Below are 18,680 nucleotides of genomic sequence, written 5' to 3' on the forward strand. Positions count from 1 at the left end.
CCCTGCTGACCAGGCATTTAATGCTGTATCATTAGTGGCTGAAATGGTAGGCAAATTAAAATAGAACCATTTGGTTTTGTTTCCACTAGGGCCATTCCCTTCCTGTATAAGGACAAATAGTTTTTTACATTGTAAAGAAAGCAAAGCCAGCCTGCAGGCATCTTTTAGTTCCACAACTTCCATCGTTTTTAAATTATTGCTGAGTTCTGGAAAAGGCTTTTCTATTTGGGAAATAAACTCTTATTTCAATTGTGTCTGCTTAGTTACCCAGAGAGAGGAACAGAAGTGCTTATAGTGGAATTTTTCTTTAGGAGTCATGGAAAATATGACACCTTGTCTTGCTGTGAGGTTGTGGGGATTTTAACTTCAATGGGGTTTTGTGCCTGTCAGGGAGTGGGGAGAGTTGCTGGGGTTTATGTTACCCAAGATTTCTCTCCCATAACTCTTAAGCATCTAAACTTCCTATCCTGGTCAAGTGGATGATGCCCTGATGTTCACAGCATCTGAAAAGGGGGCCTAAAGTATCTGACGCTATCTGACAGGATAAAAAAGAACGTTTCGGCATAACTTGTCTCTAAAATAAGGTCTTTAAAGAGGAAATACAGGCATAATGGCAAAGCACTGCGGTATCATGCACTGAAATAACTGCTGTAATTTAACACACTAATGTGCTAATAATGATATATTTAATGGCACGTTTATTTTTAAAACAAGCTCTAATCCTGGACATCTCTTTTTATCTTGCTATCAGATTAGTGTGCTGCTTGATAATGTTTAGGATCATGTCTCAACATACTTCCAAAACTGGGTCTGTAATAATTGCAGATGTACTGAAAACTGTCAGACAGAACCACCTGCAGATCCTGTGGACAGAAGTGTTAATGTCTGGGTAAATAGCTTTTCTTTTGATTGTCCAGTTAATATCCTTGTAAGGTGGGGATTGAAATGAAGTTCTGTAATGTTGTTGTAAAAGTGTGTGCTTTGCAACTTCATTAATACCAAATTTAATCTGGGGGCACTTCTGGTTTTGAATAAAATCTGCAGCTCGGAAGGTTTCTTACTGTACAACTGAGCTTGGATTAACAAAAAAGGTTGTCATAGCCTTTTTCTTTTACAGTAAAGAGCTTTTTTGTCCATCCCTCTAAAATATCTCTGCATACCTCCTCACTGCACAGTCTGTAGAAACACTAAATATCATATCTAAGGCAGCTTTACTTTTCTACTATACTTTGTAATCTGTGCAAGTTGTGCTCACCAGCAGTCATAGAAATTTCAGCTGGCTGTCTTAACCCTCCATCATTTATTGTAGTGCCAAGTATGCAAAGAGTCTGTTGGTTGAACTTCATTTAATTTTCAGGCAACGCTGTCCTGTTTTGGCATAAAAGCATCATTTTGATGGATTGGAGTTGTCAGACTAAGTCTGAAACATAAAAGATTCCAAACTAGAACCACTTCCCTCGTTGGGTACCAAACACATCTTCCAGGGAAAGAGTTTTCATTGAGTGCAGTTAAATCAGATGGACAATGAAAGCAGAGCCTCTGTGTACAGATGCGGCTGGAAGGGCTTAATGAGAAAGAGATGCCAACAAATATAGAGAGGGACTTGGAGAATGGAAGCCTCTGTACTGTGGAGGAATCCTACATGAATTTCAGAGCTGGTAAAGAATTGGGGATCAGAGAAGGACAGAGTGAGTTGAGAGAACTTTTTTAAGTGAAGCAGGGATTCAGAGGACGTCTTGGAAGTTTTGGCTTACTAGAACAGCCAGTAGCCTCAATAAACAGAAGATTGAAAAGAAAAATCCATTTAATCTGTTAAAGTTGTATAAAACAATACCCAATCTTTATGCAAGATTTGTAAAGACCTTAGAAAGACTTAACCTTTAGATAATTATGCTTGCTAACATTCCCCAGCTGATAAGCTGTATTCTTCCCATTTTGTGATTGAGGCAAGTAGTGTATTAGTAAGAGAGTAGATTTGATCAAGTGCAGTGCACTTGTATCTTCTGTTTACTTTGTGAAGGTCTGTGCATCCCATGAGGCACAAACAATATTCTAGATCAGTTGTGGAAGTAGGAATTACGAGGTCTCTTGCACATCCATCACGTCTTACAATGGTACAAGTGACTGCTGTAACAGCCAGATGTTATCTTGATTGATGGCTAAACATCTTGGTAAACTTCATGTACCAGACTATGCTGAGGCAGAAGTTGATTTAGACTCTGTTTTAAGAAAGGAAGCCTTTAATATCTCTCTCTGCTAAACCCCTTTCTAAATAAATGCAGGATGTTAAATTGATGCTCTGTAAGATTGCATTACACTGCTGTGCAGTCAGCTAAATGAGAGCAGGAGAACTAGACAATATTTAGTCATAAAATGGTGTTTTGCCCATGATGTTATCAGTAAGAAAACTCGTACTATTGCAAAGATGCAAATGCTGGCTTAATTATATGTTCCTACTAGCATAAGATGCTTTTAGATCTTTCCCTCAGACTCATGTACTGTGCTAATTAACAGTAATCCAACTGGAGGATCCCAGAGTAACACTTCTGCATATTTTTTTCCAGCTTCTGCTTGTGCTCTTATGTTCTTTTCTTAAATAATTAATAATCATTACTGCCTGCTGTGCTGTGGGTATGTGCTAGTGATCTCAGATCCCAGCACATTTGCACCATTCCTGTTCCTGTTGGCAGCTTGGGTTTGCTCTTTGCAGAGGCTTTCATGTTAAGGCCCTCATTAGCTGGCAGTGGGGTGTGGATTTCAGTGGCACACAGCTTTGATGTCATTAAGCAGCAAGCTGTTAAAGGAAGTGCCACCTACTGCATTACTGTGACTTGTTTTATGCAATTAAGTTAAATACTGAGTGGAAAACAGATGCATTTTACTAAATAACAGTACACAAAGCATTTTTATCTGAAGGAATTTTATACCTGCCTTGCTCACCTACCAATGCACTGTTACTGTTACTGAGCAGTGTTAACTGTTAAGCCCAGTTGGGAAACCAAAATGCGGATGAGTGATGGAGCAGGGGGTGATGGACCTTGGGTGGCTTCATTTTCTTAATTGCTCTCTATGTTTGCTCTGACTTTACTCTGCTTCAGGCTACCTAGGGGAAGGATTAGAGTGCTTGAACGCCCAGATGGACACTCAACCTAGTTGGAGGTCCTCACAAGATGGTATTTTCAGTGTTTGCTTAGTCTGAGTTAAGCTGCGCTGGATTTCGCAGCGTCTTTAACTTTCTTAGCATATTATCATTGAGAAGTGGAGGTGTAACCCGTGTTAACGATGCTGTGATTTATCACACACGGCGCTACCGGAGCGGTTGCACTCCCCAGCTTTGCCCGTGGACCAGGACGGCTGGAGGGGGGAGCGTGAGCTCACGTCGTCACTCAGAGCCGACCCAAAGGGATGGTGGTTCAGGTAAGCGCATGGCTAGCACCGGAACGGGGCTGCGTGCCCCCCGCCAGCACCCTGGATGGCACCGGGCTCCCGGTGCGGCTCCCGCCTGGGCTCGGCCCGTCCGCTCCCACTCCTTGCCGCGGGCTGCGCGCCGGCCCCGCCCCTTCCCCGCCTGGCCCCGCCCCTTGGCACCGATTCACCGCCCCCTCGGGAGCCACCGCCCCGCCCCTTCCTCCCGGCCGGCGGCGGGTGGTGCCTGCGGCGCTGCCGCTGCCCTGGGCGCCGGGACGCGGCGGGTCCCTCCCCCGGAGCCGCCCAGGCACCTCCCTCCCTCCGCCCGCCCTCCGTCCCGCCTCGGGCCGCCGCGGTGAGTCACGACGGAGGAGGCGCCCGCTCCGCTCCGTTTTGCTCTGCTCGCCCGCCCGCCCGCGTTCAGCGCGCCCGGCTGCTGCCGCCGCCGCCGCCGCCCGTGCCGCAGGACCGCCGGGGCCAGCCCGGCCCCGCACGCAGGTGAGCGCGGCTGCCCTTTGTGCGCGGCACCCGGCCGTGAACAAAGGCGCTCGCCCTGGCCGGGGCGCCGCTCCGCCGGCTCCGGGCCTCCCCGCCTCCCGTCCACCGCCCCGCCGGGGCCGGCTCTCGAGTCCCCTCCGCGGTCCGGGTCGGGGCCGCGGGCCCTGACCTCCCCGGGGCCCGTCGGCCGTGGTCGCTGGCAGGCCGTGGCCTCGCAGCACAGGTACAGGAGGTGGCTGTTTAATTTTCTGGCATCATCTCTTACGTCATGTGGCACCCTGTTCCACGGCGGCCGTGTCCCACCCCAGCAATGGCTGCATTTTTGTGGCAGGTGAAGTCATCCCCACGTTAAAACTGCTTAAGGTGCGCTGGAGCCGTCGGGAGGGCAGGTGTCACGTCCGCAGGCAATAAAACACAATATCGGGACGCCCCGGCTCAGGGCAGCACCGGGTTGTGGTACGGAAAGTGTGTGGTGCTGCGTGGGAGAAATGCATCTCGGCCGGTATTGAACAGAGGGCTGCACGGGGAGGTAATTCCCACCTTGGCTAAAAGCTGTGCTTTTAGAGCCTCTGAAGCAGAGCTTCATGATTTAGTGTAAAGAGGAACAGCATTTGTAGGCACACTATAGTTAGGTTTCTCTTGGAAAGATACAGGAGAGAGGAACAGCATCATTTTCCAAATCAGAATACATTGGTACTCCAGAAGTACACCAGAGATGATCCTAGTTCCTGCTTAACATCCAGATGTAATTTATCAGCCTACATTTGACTTTCAGACTTGCATTTGCTTTCTCCTCAAGAAGAGAATGTTTTGCTCTGTTGTATATCATCTTTTATTTGACCATTCTTCATCTTGGCACATTGAACAAAATCCGCTTTGATGCGCTGCGAGACGAGAGCAAGACATTCTGCAGATGTGGTGGTTTAGAAAAAAACCACCAAACTCCAAAAACAACAGGCACTGGGGAAAGATAGGTATGCTTGTTGGGTTTTCTGATCCGAGTTGGCTACAGCATGATGGTAAGCATGTCCATGGAGTATTTTAAGGCCATACTATTTAAATACATTTACAAAGTTAAGATTTTATGGTTAGTTTTTGTTGGCTGCTGATCTCGCAAGCTGTCAATGTCTTTTGCCCTCAGTATTTTTGGAGTTGATGTATGATCTGAAATAGCTTGCTGAAGGAGAAATGCTACCTAAACAATGAAAAGTGAGGCTGGATGATGTACTTCAGGGGGTTCATTTTGTACCTGCAGGTATTCAAGGTGAGGAGGCACACAGAAAGCAGCACATTACTAATTTTAAATGCAGGCCTATTTCCTTATCAATGCAAAAGCTGCTGTTTCCCTTGACAAAGAAATTCAGCTGGCAGATGGTGGCAGGTGTACTTGAGGTACATTGGAGTTGCTCCTCTGTGCCATTAGCTGAATAAGCGTCATCTTTTACTGTGCCTCTGGCATCTTGGTAGAAATAACCCGCTGCTTCAGCATGTTTTACAACTGTTGGTTCGTAAATGGGTTTGCATGATCTTAGTTGATGTGTGCATCAGAACATTGTAAGTCTACAAAGAAGCACGTGGGATGGAACGAATGCAAGAGCGAAGGCTGTTTTGAGCAAGTTAACTGAGAATTGGTTGGCTGAAGTTTTACAGCTTGCCCAAAATCGCTTCAAAGCAGCAGTTGTTCTCTTTGTTCATTTTAAGCATTGTGACCATAGTTATGACAGGTTATAGAGGACATAAAAGTGCAGGACTCTTTGATATCCAAGTGGGAAGATACTGAAATCTTCACCAGGAAAATCTTCCCATAGCCTGATAAGTCATTGTGATAAATAGGTGCTGGAGGGACCACGGTTGTCCTTTGCCTGATTGCATGGTTGCAGTTGAGTACAGAAGCTCCATGTGGTGCACAAGAGGTGTAGGAGTGTGGGGAAAGAAGGAGATTTGCTCACAGTAAAAATTGAAGCTTCTGCCTGTTGTCTTAACAGGAATTGGTTGATACTCATACATTTCACCAGACAATACAACATAGTAATGGTGAGTATTAGGATTGCACAGAAACCGTGTTCTGAATTCCAGCTTTATGGGAAATCTATAGTTGTATTGGTTTCATAAATCAAAGAATGGTTTGGGTTGGAAGGGATCGTTAAACTCATCCCTTTCCAACCCCTGCCATGGACAGGGACCCCTTCCACTAGAGCAGCTTGCTCCAAGCCCCTGTGTCCAACCTGGCCTTGAGCACTGCCAGGGATGGGGCAGCCACAGCTTCTCTGGGCACCATGTGTCAGCACCTCAGCACCCTCACAGGGAAGAGCTTCTGCCTAAGAGCTCATCTCAGTCTCCCCTCTCGCAGGTTAAAGCCATTCCCCCTTGTCCTATTGATACATGCTCTAATGTTTCTACTCTCTTCCATTCTCTGCTTTTTTCCTCCTTCCCCATCTAGGGTTTTAGAGCAATTTACTTTGCGAGAGGAGAGAGAGGTTCCAAAACAATTTGTCATTTTTTGAGTAGAGCCAAAAGTGAGCTGGAACAAAACCTAGGTTTTGTAATTGCAGAGATTGACTGTGATAGATATCTATTGCTAAAAGCATCCTGCAGTTGCATATGGGCAAATTAAGGCCTTATTACACATCTGAATATGTCTGGTAAGCAAAACTGATGTTAGAAGTTGATGCTCTGCCTAGGAAACAACTTGTGTGAAGTGGATCTATTTTTAGTAGTTTAATATGAGCTTTTTCTTCTCCAGAATGTTTGTCGCCTGTAACTAACATAAACATTTATGATTTTTAGTAAGTACTTCAATTCCTAAGTTTGTTGACTACAAAGCATCCTTCCTGAGCATCTGACCTAGTTCTAAGCATCAATAGTACGTCCAAGTGCTGTGCATGCAGAGAGGCTTTTGGAGGCTGCTGCAAAATATGCTTGGAGAAACTTCCAGTAGAGCTTTTCCCAGAGAAGAAGGATTTGCTATCTTCAGAAATATTTCTATACTTGCAGATGCAAAACTAAATTTTTTTTAATTGCAGGCTGTCATCAGGTAGGATTTCTTGCTGAAATGCAGCTGTGACAGCACTGGGTACCCCAAATGTTGATGTTCTAGAAGGTGGTTATAATTCCATTTTCAGAAAGTGAGAGTAAATTACTTTTTCTGTTATGTTTCCAAGCATGTTAGTAGCCATTATGATAAAGATGGGCAATCATGTTCTTCATTTAAACCACCAGCGTGGTACTTCCAGAATATCCCACCAGTATGGTGTAGTATAGTATCTGTTAATGAACCACCAGTATAATATCTATTAATTTAGTACCACTAAAGCTATAGCTTGCCTGCAAGTATGTGAATAGTGCCAGAAGATGTTTATGTTTTGGTGCTGATGTACACTAAAAATGTCAGGTTTTGCAATGAAAACATTTTGTCACCTACTCCACATCCTTCTGAGTATGTGACTGAAATGATACATAAATAGGTTTTAAATTACTAAAAACTTTTTACAACCAAACTTCATTTAATTTAGTTGCTGCTGCTGTTGCATCTGTGAGAATGGCTGAGACTTACAGTTCTTTTTCCCTTTAAAGAGCCATGGCCTGTCCATGAACTTTGATTGGCATAAGAGAGCAGATAGACCAGAATGGGCAAAACTGCGGAGTGTTAATAGGTGAGAAGAAACCAAAGATCAGCAAAACAGCCCCAAAACGTTAGCTGGTAATTGAATAAGGAGAACACTTCTGACTCTGGTGTTTATTTTGAGACTTGGTGTTGGGAAAGCATTATATAAGGAAAAAAGAGAGGAAAGGTAATTGCTTGTTTCTGCTGCCTGCTGGTGCTGTGACAGAATGTGCTAGTGCTCATGGATGGTTTAAATGTCAGTCTGAATTTAGGAAGTGTAATCAGACTTCTTGTCATTAATCTGTGTTTTCAAGGTTTTATAGAATATCAAATCTGCCAAGCCTCTTTTTCTTTAAAAATAGAAGAAGATAGATATATCATAGTTATTAATGCGATTTTAAAAGCAAACAACCCCCCATAACCACTCCCCTGTCCCTCTCCAGCATAAAAATCTCATCTGGACATAAACTGCCATGAAAAAAACCCTAAACGTTTAAACTCTTTGTGTCACTGCAATTCCTGTGACTGACTCAATCAGCTGCTGATTGGGGAACAGAAGTAGAGCCCATAGATTGGTACAACCATTGCATTTGTCTCGGGATGCTCTGGTTTTATTTGCTGCAATATGCAGACCAAGAATTTCAGTCTATTTTCTCTGTGTTACAAAGGTAGATAACAAATACAGAAGCAACTTATGTAATCAGTCATAGAATCCTGGAATGGTTTGGGTTGGAAGGCACCTTAAAGATCATCTACCTCCAGAGCCCTGTCACAGGCATGGACAGCTTCCACTAGAGAACTCTGTTTATGATCATGACCAAGCTGTGAAACTTTCTGACTCAGTTTATCCTTCTATAAAATTAGTTGACTGCTTCACAAGAATGTGAAGATGTTTAATTAAAGTGTAATTGGTTTGCCTCTGAACTCATCCAGGTCCTGATTCAATGCGCATTGAAGTCAGTGAGGAGCTTTTAATTAATTTCATTGAGCTTTAAATAAGTATGTATGTACTAAACCGTGTTGCCTTAAAGGAAGTGTGACCTACATTTTGGCAGCAGAGTTTCTGTAAAGAAGCAACATAAATGCTGAAAGAGTTGAAGGTAATCTACTGATGGAAGGGGTTAGTGTAACTGTGGTGATCTTTGGTGCCTGTTGCCACCAAATAATGTAATTTTAACAGTTTCCTAAGTTCAAGTGTGCTGGGTTTCATATAGAAAACTGACAGCTTCCTTGGTTGGTTAGGGGAGGCAATATCAGACTTCAAGGTAAACACAGTTAAGTGAATGTTTATGCAAAAGTGATCAGCCATAGCACACTTAAAATACAGTTAACCTTAAGAGTTGATGCCAAATGGGGAAAAATAGGGGCATTCAGATCTGCTTAGTTGCCTTTTTCAGGAATGTCTGTAGATGCCAAATAATACTCATTGGTTTATGTGGAATTCGTGAAAGGTTGCTGAACTTCAAAGGTCAGAAACATCAGGATTTTTAAACAGGACTTCTATCACTGAAAATTTGGTCAGCGGCTTCTGGGGACTCTGCAAAATAAACCTTTCACTATGCACATAAAACTGGTTGCAGTGGGTTTCTTAACATTTTGCTGTCACGATTCGTAGTTCTCTACCTCTTACAAACTATGGTTTAAACATAAAATAACTTTCTGTATGTGTACTTAGGCATGGAGGGGAAATAGGCACCTTGGTTTTAGTATGCCCATTTCATTGTTCTTTTCCTAGTAGCTGCACTTTTTGACCTAACTACTATAAAAATCCTTTTTGTTGAGAAACGAAATACAATAAAATCGTACTGTAAATGTACTCATGGTTTGGGAAGTGCAGAAATCTGTCTGTAGCCCCAGTAATTCTCTTTCCATTCTGCCTTCAGTTGGTGGTGATTGCATGCAGTCCTGCTCATGGAAACTTTCTGAAGTGGTCTGGACTTCTGCAGTAGTTCTATCTTGTGGGAGGATCAGCCTTGTGCTGAGCGTTGTTGATGGTCTCCGGGCTTAACACCCCTTATTGTTATTGGTATATATTGGGCTTTGTTTAATCAAAATACATATTGTTTCATCTGTGTAATGCTCCCATTCTTAGGGGAGTAATTGCCATTTATCCTGTAAATGCATCCAATTTTGTGTACATAGGAGGTCTTGAAACAATCAGTTTTAAGTATTTAACTTCATTAGTGTTGATCTCTGAATAAATCAAACTTGCCACACAATTCCATATGGTTTTCCATGCAGCTCAGCTTGGTTGCCTTTAACGTGTGTGCGTTCTCAGTCTTGCCTGTGAATTCTTCCAGTTTTCAGCATACTCTGAGATTAATCACTCCCAGCACTGACTGGGACTTGATGTAACCCCTAAAAATTCCCTGTTGTAGGTAGTTTCTTGCTCTTTGGACCATGTGTGTGTGTTTGTACAATAGTGTTAAGGGGAGATACCTGCTGTCAAACTGATGACCTCGTACAGGTTTATGTCACAGGTCAAGGCTAATATAATTAAGGTAACATTCAGAATTGTGGTTAGGGAGGAAGGAAGTTGCATCCCTTTTCCTGAGAAATAGGAAGCCTCTTGAAGGCAAGATTTCCTTCCCTGTAATCCCACTTTAACAAAAAAAATCTCTGGTAAATCAAAATATCCTTGGTAAAACTGGTGTGTAACTAGGAATTTGTTTTAAACTTGTGAACATTAAAGGTCTTCTCTTAAGACTGACAAGGATTTCTTTTTCCTTCCCCCTGTCCCCATCGGATATCTTTGCAGCATGATCTTGGCTGATGACCTAAAAAAAATACCAACACTCCTTGTGCTTTTTGGTTTTAATAAGTCCTTCACTGAAGAGAGGAGCTGGCATCGTTTTGCACATGTGATTAAAACAGCTATTTAAGACCTGTTTGTGAAGTACTGTTGAGGAAAGTTCCCAAGGAGCAGTAGCCTTGAATACTACTTGGATAGTAGGGAGAAGGTCCTAGGAGCAGGGGCCTCTTGCCCCTGTGTATTAGGGATGCTGACAGATCAGAAAGGTTTGAGTTGTGGTTAGTGCAGAAAAGGTGATCGAGGAATATATTCATATTAGACAAATAGCCAGTAATTCTTAGTTCAACTTTCAGCAAGAGCTGTTAATAAAATACCTCTTCAAATGGTTTGAAAATTAAACCATACATTGATTCAGACCCGAACCCACTTCTCTGCATTCTTGCTTATGCAGAGCATCCATGGGCAAACCAGCCCGGGAGAATTCTTATTACTCTTTGCCTAAAGAGGCAAGATAAGTAGGTGTCACAAGGGACGTATGTATCACATGTACTGCAAATTTTATTGATGTATAGGCCGGAACAATATTTCATGTTGTTGTCCGGTGGTTGGGCAATTTTGGTAATCAAGAACTATTAATCTAAGAGTCTCTGGTCCTAACACTCTGCTTTGAGACAGTATTGCAAAACATTAAAATGCTAAGTAGTCACCAGTCTAATAACAGCTCACGTTTTAATTGCTTAAAAACCCTTAGTTAGCCATAATCTCTCAACTATAAAAGATCTGTAGGCATTTCCAGTGTAAAATGCATGTAATCTGACATTAATGATGTTCGGATGTCAGGATAAATTACAGGGCAGAGTAGATCACATTTTAAATTGAAAGCTATGTCTAATATGCCAGGCATCTGTAGAAAGATAGTGTGCTGATGAGTACCAAGGAGAGCCTTGTAAACAGATATATCATGGTGCTCCAGTGAGTGGAATAGTGGAAAGAAGTCCTTTTGGTAGGCATTGCTCTGCCACTTCTGGATAAATCGAACAACGCAGCGTGCTTGAGCTGCTGAGAAGTTGGTCACTAGACCCCAGGCCCCAGGTATGGAGCTGCTGGGGTTTTGGAGGCTTTTGCTGCTTGCTTGTGAATTGAAATTGAATGTTATTGTTGCCTTAACAACTTACGGATACTTACTGGAATTCTGCCTGTTTGGATTTTAGACTGTTCTGTAATGGTTTGTGATAGGTTCATAGTATCTCTTGCCCTGTTAAAGTTGATTGAAACATCAAATGTTTGCACTATAGATGTAGTTTAATTTCAAAGCAGGTTAATTTCGAAATCCTGAATACAGATAAAATACTATTTCATTAGTAGTATTAATGAAACTATTTAGTTGGAAACATACCAAACATTGATGTGCTTCTCCATTAGCGCTGCTGGTAATTCTGAATGTCTGCTTGTCCATGCTTATTTCTGTTCCATTTCAAGCTGCTTGAGAATTACTGAAGGCGGCAGAAAAAACATCCTGCACCTTGGGCATATCCACGTACTTTCATCAGTTTTGACATTGTACTCTGTTGTGTGGGCATGGTAGGCTTATTTTAGGTTCATTATGAAGACTGAGCCAATTTCTTGCTTCTACAGTCAGCTAATTTTTATCAGTGTTGATGCTTCATGAGTGTAGGGTGTTTATGTCCAATGTATTAAGTTGTTTTTTAGCCTGTTGAGTTTGGTTTCCGTAATATAAATGGCAATCTCCAGTAAAACCCTGTTAATGCTGATAATCTGTAAATCTTCAGGGGATTATGACCCAGCGTTACCACTTCTTGCAGAGCTTCTTCGAAAAAACATGATCATAAAGCTGATTGACATCACAAGAAGATGAAGTGACCACAATTAATGGTCTCCATCTTCCTCTTGCATGTTTGTGCATTGGCCTTGCTTCAGTTTCTAATGATCATAGAACAGACGTGCTGCAGGAGGCTCTGTCATTGGTGTCAATAATTAATAGTCCAAAAATATGATACTACATAGGTGGAGGTGTTATATAGGTACATGTTTGTGTTATATAGGTACATGTTTGTACAATGCGTGTAACATACCATATAAAATGGGATAGGTATATTGAAAAGGCTTTGTTGATTCTTGTAAGCTGGTGATAAAATAACCCTTATTGTTGCTGTATTTTTTCACTGGTTTACTCTTCAAGTTCAAATCAAGCAATGAAAATAAAGCTCATTTCTGAAGAACAGGTAAAAACATCTCAAGTTTATGTCTGCTTCTGAAAAGATAGAGTATTTAGAGAATATTACAGAAAGCATTGCTGTACACTTTTGTTTTGCTGAGGGATGCGTAACACCTCATTTTACAGCTGTAATTCTTTCGTGTGGGATACCTGGTATTAAAACCATTGGCTATCTATCATTAGTGCCTGCTTTCCTGGTTAGATTTGTAGCTTTATTATAAATAGGGGAAGAGGTGCATGAGCTTCCTTGAAAGATCCTGGTGACTGGGAGGAGAGCAGCACTCATCAGTCCAGCTCTTGAAGACCATCTTGAGTAAAGTATTGTAACATTATTCTGTTGTAGTCTCTTCTAGAATCGTTTCTTTGACTGGGGTAGAAATTGTGTATAAACTGCTGTAGTTCATTGGTGTCACTTTTTGAAGGTTTTCTGACAAATTCAGCTTTGAAGTGTGAGTACCTTTTGTGAAATGAAAGTCTTTTTTAAGGTTTTATTGCTGTTGCTACTTCTAATTTCAGAGGCTTCAAGCTGACTGACGTGAACTACCTGAAAACCTTTGCTGTCTCTTTTAACTCTGAGATGTGGTAGATGTCTTTCCTTTGAGAGGCTGCTGCTGTGGTACAGCAAAAAAAAAAAACCCAAACAAAACTGGTCTGTGTGTGCCTGAAGGTCAGAAGGCAAGCATTAGTTCCATAAAAATGGTGATTATAATGGTAGAATTTGTATTTTTTTTACAGGTAGCTTAAGAACTGTTTTAATGTATTGGGAATCTTTTTTGAACGTGCTTCGTTACTGCTTTTTAAGGCCTCTTTAAAGCTCTGAAAGGTGATCCAGCACTGAAAAAAGACACCCTTTGTTTGTTTTTATAGATTTTTATGTCTAACTGGCAAGTTTGGGGCTGTTTCCTGACCCTCGTCAAGAGGGAGGACTGTACTCCTTTTGTTAAAAATCTAAATCTGACATGTAAGAGATGTGAACCTGTCCCTGGAATTCCAGCTGTAAATGCACCAAAATCCCACCCTGAGGTTCACATGCTCAAGTCAGCTGAAAGACAGCACTGAACATAGAAACAAAGGAAGAAATCAGTGGTTTAATAGTTTGGCTCTTACTCTTCACCTATAAATGGGTAGCTGTTAAGAATCCTTCATTGTCATATCTCTCTGGAGATGGGAATTAATCCAGTCTCCAGCTGCCTGTGACTGGAGGTCATGAGTCAGACTGAATTAGAGGAAAATTTGCAGCAGGATTTTGCAGGCTCTGGTTCCTGCCTTCAGGATTCAGGCTCCAGCCTGGAAGGTTTTGAGGGCTCTGGCTGTTCTCTGTGAAGTGTCATTTGAAAATTAACAAGGCTTAAAGGTGCAGCATCCCCTTGCACTTACAAGCTTCCCAGTATGACGGTGCTTTAACCACTGAAGTACTCAATAATGTAACTGTGGAGGCTAATAGCTTAACCTTGAATAATGATATCATAGAGTCAAAGGGACATTTTCATGCTGGCTGTTAACTCCATTTGTGTAGTGCAAAGGAAACCTGCAGCGATTGGTTTTATTCAGCATAACTCCTTATCTGAGCTTTTATAATCCTATCCCATTAATTGAGGTTTTTAGCTGCCTTAAACAGAACTAGGCAGATTAAAGGGGGGGGGGGGGGGGGGGGGAAGGAAGCTGGACTAACTCCTGTTGGATTTCTTTTGGCTATAACTGGAAATGATACAAGAAATTAAAGAGGTAGTCAGCTGTGACTTACATTTTAAAGAGCTTGCCAGATGGCTGCCTGAAGTACCCTGAATTATTAAGATTGAATATGTAAAATATTACATTTACTGACAGCTTACTGCTTCCCCCCTTAATTTACACTGTGTGAATTCCTCGGCTTCCCTTTGTGTTTTTCCCCATACCAGTAAAATGGGGATGTTAGGTATTTCACTGATACAGAGTGTTGGGAATACGTAATCTGAAGGAAGAAAAGCTTGTGGTGTTCTCTCATTGCATTAAATAAGCATGTCTTTAACAATCAGTGGGATGCTTAAGTAGTTTCCCTTATGCAAAATGCACAAACATACCATTTTTTAGTGTGTCTTCTATTCTTCTTCTCTTGGGACGTGACATTTTTGTAGGTTTTGTTGGGGTTTGGGGGTTTTGTTGCTTTGTTTTAAAGGGATGATGTGGGGGAGTCAGAGTTATTTAGAAGCTCCTTATAATGAACCCATCTGTGGCACTGTCCAGCAGAGGAGCTCTTCCAGGTTTTGAATTCATAAAAGTATAGGTGGAAGTGAAGTAAATATGTAGTTACAAATCTGTAATTTCAGTTGTGGTGTGTTGTAACCCTCCCCTGCTCAAAGCATTCAGTAAGAATCGTTCTTGCTGGTGAACTTGAGTTTCCTTAGGAGCTGTTTCCATCTGCGTGTGAAACAGATTAGTTAAACTGAGTCTGAGCAGAGATTTATCCTGTCTGGGTTTTCTTTAATGTCAAAAGACAGTAGCCAATGTTCTAAACTGAATCAGGAAAACAAAGGGGAGGGGAGACGACTGCAAAAGCAGTATTTTCTCATTACATACTGTTGTATCCAGGGTCAATAATTGAAGAGAAAGATGGTATGGTCTTTTAAATTGGTTTTAAGGAAGGATTATATTGAATTTTCATGATGAAATTTTCAGGACCAGAACAGTATGGAGAGGTAGGGAAGCATCTCTTAATGCTGGTGGAAAAGGTAAAAATACTTCATCCCCTTCTACTTTGGTTTGTCAATGTTGATGTGCTTTTGGAACCAGAAGATGCAGATGCATCTAACTTAAAACCTTGCTAGAAAGTCATTTCAGTCTGCAGTGTTTTCCATGAAGGTGATGCTTCCATTTTCTTTTCCAAGAGGACAGGATTGCACATACTCTTTCTGCAGCCAAGGAGATGGGTTGGTAAGCAGACAAACAGGGATGGGGATGGGAATGTGAGGCATGCTTGGCTCTGCCCAGTCCACATGTTGGGCCTTGTAAAGCAGAAGGCATTCCTGTGATCCTCACCAGCCCTTCTGCAGCCGCAGGGGCACCAAGTGTAGGACAGGACAGCTTTCCCATTTGTTTACTGACCAGCTTCCCAAGTTTACTGCTTGGGAAAGGGAGGGAATGTTTTTAAACTCAGATTTACTGCTTTGGTAAGGCTGGGCTGGCTGTTTTGGCTGTAGTATATAGATCTTCCTCATTTATTATTCTGTCTTGTGAATCATATTAAAAATTAATGAGAACTAAATTTCATTCCTTATTCCTGCCAAACAGGGAAAATTAGGTGACCCAGTTATGTCCATTTGCAGCGTGTGGGATGCAGCAGGACAAGCTTGCAGGATTTAGTCTTTTAATACAGTTTAGTGAAGAACATAATCATTTCAGACAAAAAGCACAGCTTTTGAGATGCACAGATTAGTCTTTTTCATGAGAAAGGAGTTGAATAATGGCATTGCAGAGTAGAACCATGCTGAGCTACCAAATAGATAAGGTGTTGGCAGCCCAAACTTTCCTGTTGGCACATCTGCCTCATCCTTACCTGGAGAGACCAGTTCCAGACCTGAGAGAACAGGGCATTCTGTATGGTTTCATCAGCCTTTGGCGTCTCTTCCTTTAGTGCTGGTAATGATTACCAGAAGTTCAACTGAGACTCAGGTATTTCTTTGCTTAGCAAGCGTGTAACTGGGCTTTTGAGTGGCTTTGGCTACTTGTTCTTGTAGATGAACAGCTTTCCAGTTAGGTCTGTTAAAGCTGTGGGGATCCCTTCAGTCCACTACATGGTGGTTCTTGGTTTTCTATCTCCCTGTGTGGTGTTTTCTGCCGACAAATACAAGTTGAAATGTGCCCTTTCAGGCAATGTTTTTTCTCGTATGCAATATAATATATCTGGCAAGAATAGGTGCATTAATTGACGGTGTTTTAACTAGAAACACTGGGGTTCATTAGTGCTGTTGGTAAAAGTTTGTTTGTGATGTATGTGGGATGTGCAAAATTGTTTTTATCTTTGCTCATCAGCTGACATCAACTGCAGCATCCTGCACTTGGCGTGTTGCATCCTGATGCTGGTTCAGTTTCCTTATGCTGTTGTAATTCAGTTGCACTTTAAAAACGTATCACAGAATCCCAGCCTGGTTTGTGTTGGAAGGGACCTTAAAGCTCCTCCAGCTCCAACCCCTGCCACGGGCAGGGACCCCTTCCACTGGAGCAGCTTGCTCCAAGCCCCTGTGTCCAACCTGGCCTTGAGCACTGCCAGGGATGGGGCAGCCACAGCTTCTCTGGGCACCCTGTGCCAGCACCTCAGCACCCTCACAGAGAAGAGCTCCTGCTTTATATCCATCCTAAACCTACTCTCAATGTTTCTTTTCAGTTCATGTGCCTTACATTTTAGCTTTAAATTAACTGAGCCACGTTTGGGGAAGCAGCATGATCTCTTAAGTGATAGATCCTAAAGTTAAGGCTTTGACCTTTTTCCATCTCAAATGTGGACATCTCTGACCTCACTAATATTACTTCACTGCTTTAAGTTTTTCTGTATGTTAAAAAATAATCTTTGTAGGAATCTCTGACCTAAATATAAACCCTTATAAAGAAGTAGTATTACTTAGGAAAGAAGGTTACGAATGGATTTGAAACTACAGACTTTGTGCTTAGACTAGTTCTCATTTCAGTTCCAAGGTAAAGGACCTGGCATGGTTTTATCTGTTTTAAATCCTGGCTGGGAATTCAAGCTCATGGGGACGAGAAGAGTTTTGATTGTAAGTTTGAGAAATGTTTTTATGTTGTTGTATTTTAGTGGCACTGAAGTTGAAAAGTCTTTCGTTATTTTTTACCCTCCTCGTGCGAGCACATAGTGTGAGTTGAGCTGTGACAGGACCTCATGACCAGGGGAAAATCTGAATGTTGCTTTCCATGGTGGAAGTGCTGGTTGGTGTGGTGAGGATGTGCGGGGAGGCTTGTGTGAGGATGAAGTGATAACTGAAAGGACCTAGCTGACTCCTGCAGTGTTTATAGGCTAAACAAAGCAGTCGCCACTGGTTGAGACTGAGACGAAGAACTGGATCTGAACATAAGATAAACTACTTTCTGAGCTTGGAGGAATAGGATCTGGATATAGGTGAGGAAAGAAGCAGAATTCAGAGCTGGTGATTGCAAGTGAAGCAAACAATTATCTGACCTGGAAAATGCTTTAAGGATGGACCATTGGGTCACAGGTCTGTTTGGGTCCTTATGTTGGAAGGGGCCTTAAAGCTCATCCAGTTCCAGTCCCTGCCATGGGCAGGGACACCTTCCACTAGAGCAGCTTGCTCCAAGCCCGTGTCCAGCGTGGCCTTGAACACTGCCAGGGATGGGGCAGCCACAGAACTGACTGTGGCTGAGCAGTCTTAAGTCTAAGACTGAGCAGAACTTGCGCTAGTTGTGGTTCAGCTGCTCCTCAGCTGTCTTGCTGAACTGTTTCTCATATTTTGCACCTCTGCCCTCCCACCCCAAAATAGACAGTTGCAAAATATTTCTAGATCTTATTTCTTGGGATTTCTTAGAGACGAATGTGGAAATGTCAATGTGTAGTTGAAAATGTGGGAAGTGTGAACCTGCTGTTTAGATAGGACCAAGTTGGTGGGAGAGCCTTTGTGTGGCTTTGGTCTGGTCACCAGCTCTGCTTTTGCTCTTATACTTTTAAGAAAAAGTAATGAAACCTGATTATTTATGTATTTACTCCATTCATTTTTGAAGCTTTTAGCAGTAAAGGCACTTGTTACTCCGAGGATGCGCCCTATGGTTAAGCAGAGAAGTTCTGGTGCGCAAGCTTGATGTTCTACCCATGTATTTGCTGTAGCAGTGGTGAGGTGGGCTGAGCTGGAGGCAACCGCATGGGTGGGACAAAGAGTGTTCCGAGTGCTGCTGCTGCCTCGTAGAGGGACTAGGCTTTGCTTGGGAGTGGAATTGTCCCTGGTAGAAGCCTTCTGGCTGGAAAATGGCTTGTGGTGGCTGTTTCAGCTCTCAGCTGGATTCCTCTGAGTTTACAGCATTAGGAAAACATTTGATCTTCCCGTTTTCCTTCGTATTTGGTGTTAAATATAATAACTGCATAGATTGCTGTTATTTGCAGTTTGGGGTATGCATGGGGACTTTTAACTATCTGTCAGTAAGACAGAAATGCATCTCGGAAGTGGATACTTCCCATGCCCTGG

General features: G+C 42.5%; 1 protein-coding gene across 2 annotated transcripts in view; it reads left to right on the forward strand.

The window, feature by feature from the left end:
• Positions 1-3,734: 3,734 nt before the first annotated feature.
• The window catches only part of CTNNBIP1 (catenin beta interacting protein 1), a 31,717-nt gene continuing 16,771 nt past the window's right edge, over positions 3,735-18,680 (forward strand). Inside the window, exon 1 of one of the 2 annotated variants that reach the window (XM_061450123.1) lies at positions 3,735-3,906. The gene's annotated coding sequence lies outside the window, so the exon portion shown is untranslated. Of the gene's footprint in view, positions 3,907-9,389; positions 9,537-18,680 lie in introns of those variants that run through there. The other variant, XM_061450124.1, reaches the window with a different exon arrangement.

The sequence above is a fragment of the Pezoporus flaviventris genome, unplaced genomic scaffold, assembly GCF_033815535.1.
Source record: "Pezoporus flaviventris isolate CSIRO_AGI_PZ_B2104156 unplaced genomic scaffold, CSIRO_AGI_Pfla_v1 ptg000009l, whole genome shotgun sequence".
Taxonomy (NCBI): domain Eukaryota; kingdom Metazoa; phylum Chordata; class Aves; order Psittaciformes; family Psittacidae; genus Pezoporus; species Pezoporus flaviventris.